Raw genomic sequence first — 5,335 nt, 5'->3', positions numbered from 1 at the left:
AATTAGCGGAAAAGTATTTAACTTTTATTTGAAGTGCTTGACTGAAGGGTTTGTACGAATGAAAATTTCGGGTTGTCACAAGTAGTGTCTCCAGATCTTTAGGGCGAATACGACTGCTCCTAACTCAAGATCATGAGTGGTGTAGTTGACCTCGTGTGTCTTCAGCTGTCTTGAGGCATAGGTGATGACCTTACCTCGTTGCATCAGGACACAGCCAAGCCCCTGGTTGGATGCATCGCAATAAACCACGAAGTCTTCTATCCCTTCTGGGAGGGATAGTATCGGTGCGGTGCATAAGGCTCGCTTCAGTGTTTGGAACGCTTTCTCTTGCTTCTCTTCCTAGTCAAAGGCCACGCCCTTATGGGTCAATGTTGTAAGAGGTTTCGCAATCCGCGAGAAGTTCTGAATAAATCTGCGATAGTAGCCAGCGAGGCCCAGAAATTGATGAATTTTTGTAGGCGTCTTCGGTGCTGACCAGTTCTCAATGGATTTGATTTTGGAAGGGTCCACGTGGATTCCATCTTTACTAACCACGTGACCTAAGAATTTGACTCTTCAGATCCAAAATTCACACTTTGAAAACTTCGCATAAAGTTTCTCCGACCGTAGTGTTTCTAAGATCAGTTGCAGATATTTATTGTGCTCTTTCTTACTATGAGAGTAGATAAGTATGTCTTCAATGAATACAACGACAAACTGATCATAGTAAGGACGACACACTCTATTCATTAAGTCCATGAATACTGCGGGTGCATTAGTTAATCCGAATGACATCACTACAAACTCGTAGTGCCCATAACGAGTTTGGAAGGTGTGACATCCCCAAAATCACGGCCAAAAAAGACCGATTTTGTTTATGCTTTATAAAAATCAGAGTACTTCATTTTATAAAAAGGTTGCGGAATTTGTTCCCAGAAAAACACGATAAATACGTTATTAAAACATTTTCGAAGAAACGTATTTTTATTCATCTTAAAACGTTTGGGATGTCATTGTTAATACAGAAACATAAGCATAAACAGAACTTACATTTATTTACACTAGTGATCTACATCTCTTTAAATCTCTCAGTGTAAAGTGACTTCATATCAACACCTGTGATATACATAAACTGAGTGGGTCAGGTTGGGAAACCTGGTGAGTACATAGGGTTTTCAACCCACAATAATATAATTGTTATGTTTAATCATCAAACAATTAACCCCATTACCCATCCCCGTTATCTTCTTTACTCTTAAGGATTTAGCCTAAGAGTCGTCTATCCTGCATTTGTTTATTCCGAAGTCCCTTACTTCCAGGGTTATAGGACTGGCACTAAATCCATAGCTGCCGATGTTAGTTCGTAAAGCACTAATTCCATAGCTGCTATATCCTACTCATCGGGTACTAAATCCATAGCTACCAGCGTTCAACAGGTACTAAGTCCATAGCTACCAATTCCTACAGGTACTAAATCCATAGCTACCATTGTCTGACATGTACTAAGTCCATAGCTACCGGTGTTTGTCCCATAGGCACTAAGTCTATAGCTGCCAATGTATACTCACGTCATCTTCTATCTCTCATCATCTATCTACCCATCATCATACCCCACATATTCGTATATATAAAATACGTATACAGTTTAAATCCTTTAAAACATGTATAAAACGTTCATCCAACATAGACAGCAAGTATTCAGATAATATGCACACATAGCACGTAGTTTATATTAAATACTTCATATCTATGTGTAAGATGAAAGGGACTATGTACTCACCTGATTAGGTGGTGATTCCGAACTCAGACAGCACTTCGTTATCTCAAAACAATTTTCCTCGACAAAACCTAGTATCAATACCACTAGGGTTTAGTTTTTAACGTTAACCACGACTAATTAATAGTCTAGCTATTATTACTATTATATAAGCGTTAAATAACACTCAATATAACTCATAATAATAGCCCAAATAATTATTTTAAGGTCCTAATAATGTTACTATAATTAAATAAAAGCTATATTAAATATAGTATAGGCATAACTCACTTACAATGGGTTTTTATTAAAAACCGGGCTTCGTTGGAGCAGCGTTTCCGAGCCGAAAGCTTTTCTTCTCGGAGCCGTCGGGCGCTCCGGGGCTTTCTTCTCGTGATAGGGAGGTTCCGTAGACTTGGGAGGGGTTTAGGGAGGCTAGAGAGAAGTTAGAGAGAGAAAGAGAGGCTTATGGTGTGAAGAAAATATGAGGAGTTCACCCTTGTATTTATAGGAGTTTTATAGTAAAGTAGTCTCTAAGCTTCATCCGTAACTTTTGCATACGAGCTCCGTTTTTGTCTGTCTTTTTACCGTTGAGATCCTATTAATGAGATCTTCAACTTTCGTTTAGACCTCGTTAGCTAATTCTCATTCTATCTCGGATTTACAAAACTGTATCGAATTCGCCGCGCTCGAAAAGTAGCGACTAAGCTTCGTCTATATCTATCTCATACTATCTCCGTTTTCGACGTTCTTTATATCCATGCGTAGGTAAAAATAATATCTAAAACTTTCATTTTGGCTCCGTCGGCTAATTCTCGACCGATCATAAATTTAACAGTAGGAGGCGTTTAGATTGTTAAATGACCGCGAAGAATTCGTAACTCTTTCATACGAACTCCGTTTTCGTCCATATTTTTACTATTGAGTTCCTATTATTGAGATCTTTAACTCTCATTTAGGTCGCGTAAGCCAAAAACCGCTCGAACTAAAATTCGAGTTTCGGGTTGTACACTACTAAGCTGAAACTTTGAAAAATCATAACTTCCTCATACGAAGTCAGATTTGGGCGTTCTTTTTACGGATTTTCTCATTTTAACATACTCTACGACTTTGGTTTAGATAACTAAGGCTAAAAAGTCTTCTATCATAAATTCACTTTTTACGCTTCCCGGTGCCGTGCCGGTTTTGCCGTAAAACTTCGACGGGCCACAACTTCTTCGTTATAACTCAGATTTCAGCGTTCTTTATATGTAAGGAAACCTTGTGAAATATACTATAACTTGGTTAAAATTATTTATTCTAAATAATCTTTTGCCAAAAAGTCGTTTTCAACCCATATTGCCTCTAAATTGACTTGCCCGGATCTACGGGCGTTACAGAAGGCTATCTTCGGAACATCTTCCTCTAACACTCGTAATTGGTGGTACCTGGATCTCAAACAATATTTGAAAAGTAGATCACTCCTTGCAGTTGGTTGAATAAATCGTCTATACGGGGCAAAGGGTAACTATTCTTGACGGTTAGCTTGTTCAGTTCATTGTAATCGATACACATTCTGAACGATCCATCTTTCTTCTTCACGAATAAGACTGGTGCTCCCCAAGGAGAGAAGATTGGTCTTATAAAGCCCTTGCTGAGTAGTTCGTTAAGTTGACCGGATAGTTCCTGTATCTCAGCTGGTGCTAGACGATAAGGTGATTTAGCTACGGGGTTAGCTCCTGGAACTAAGTCGATTCTGAATTCGACTTGACGTTTGGGTGGTAACCCTGGTAGTTCTTCTGGAAAGACGTTGGGGAAGTCACACCCTACTGGGAGTTCCTTTAGGTCTTTCGTTTCTTGGTTCATATCGACTATATGGACAAGGAATGCACGATATTCACAGGGCCGGTCCAAACATATATGGGGCCCGGGGCGAAAAGAAAAAAAAGGACCCCTCAAATACAAATATAATAAAGATTCAGAAAAATATCATTATCATTACTCTTCAATATAGACGTTTTCAATTAGAAATAAAATGCAAACTAAATTGTTTATATTTTGAGCTAAATTGAGTTTCAACCAACTTTAAGCCCTAAAAATCATTTAGATAATAATTTATATATATATATATATATATATATATATATATATATATATATATATATATATATATATATATAAACTACATAGCCCATAAATTTTGGGCCCCCTGGAGTCGTGGGCCCTGGGCGGTCGCCCAGGTTGCCCACCGTCTGGACCGGCCATAGATATTCATTTTGTAGGTACTTCTGGGCTTGCATGCTCGAGATGATACAGAGATTCGTACCGGGTTTATCGTCGTAGATCAACAAGGTCTCATTACTCAGTAGATTTAGACGGACTGCTTTCTCGAAACACAGAATATCGACACGATGCAGACTCAACCAGTCCATGCCCATAATGACGTTGAAACTCTTGATTAACAAATACGAGGTCGATTGGGAAGGAATAATTATCTAGCATGAGGGTACAACCTATGTAAATCTCGTTTGAACTCTCTGTCTTTTTGTTAGCCATTTCTACGACAAAGGTTTCTTTTAGTGCTTGTGGTGCTTGATTAAGTAAGTGTTTAAATTTTTGGTTCACGAAGCTCCTCTCTGCCCCACTATCAAATAGGATACATGCATATGAGTTATTGAGGAGGCACGTACCCGTGACCACCTTGGGGTCTGCCACAGCTTCATTGTGACCAATAGCAAGTAGTCTCCCTGCTCCACCCGGATTCCCAACTTTAAGGCAACTTCTTTTGAAGCGCCCTATCTCGCCACAGTCGTAGCAGGCCTGCTTTACTCCTGTACTAGGGACTTGGGTGATGGGTCTTGCTGGTGCTTTCCAAAACAGGATAGTATGGCCCTTCCTATCGCAGTTGGTGCAGTGCATTTCCTGATAGGGGCTGTTGTGATGGAAATTACACTTGGTGCACTTGGGTAGACTCCCTGCATATTGCTTTGATGGTACAGGGGCAATAGGGGTTGTGGCAGCACAGACAGCCACAACCTGTTGGTTCTTGGAAGAAGGTTGAGCTGATTTGCCCTTCTTTCAGTCCCAACGCTTTCTCTTGTTGTCGATCGCTTTGGCTGGTGCTGAGACAACAGTTGTAGTTGTTATTGGAGGAGGAATCATGTGATCGATATGCCTTTGGGATAATTTCTTGGTATTATAAAAAGTAAGAGGATTCGATGCCAGAACGTACATAAGTTTATGACCAGCATACTAAGGCGGACCTTAGTATGTTTAACATACTCTTATGTACGCGCAACGTACTCTTTCTTGGCCCAAGGTTGCAACTTTGGCCCTTAAACATATATTGACTCTACACTTCCAACCCCAAGGACTATAAATGAAAAGGTAATGATAGAGGAGGGTTCGAAAATACCTACAAAAATCTCGGGATGTTACAATTCTCTCCCAATTGACCTAGAATTCATCCTCGAAGTCTGCTACGGTAAATAGATCTGGGTAATGCTCATGTATCTTGGACTCGGGCTCCTACGTCCACTCGGATCCCCTCGGATACTCCCACTGTACCTTTACCAAAGGTATATCCTTATTCCGTAGAACCTTCATCTTCCTCTCTAGTGT

This window comes from Lactuca saligna, chromosome 9 (genome assembly GCF_052625555.1).
Source record: "Lactuca saligna cultivar CGN05327 chromosome 9, ASM5262555v1, whole genome shotgun sequence".
NCBI classification, from domain to species: domain Eukaryota; kingdom Viridiplantae; phylum Streptophyta; class Magnoliopsida; order Asterales; family Asteraceae; genus Lactuca; species Lactuca saligna.
This window is presented reverse-complemented; position numbering follows the sequence as displayed.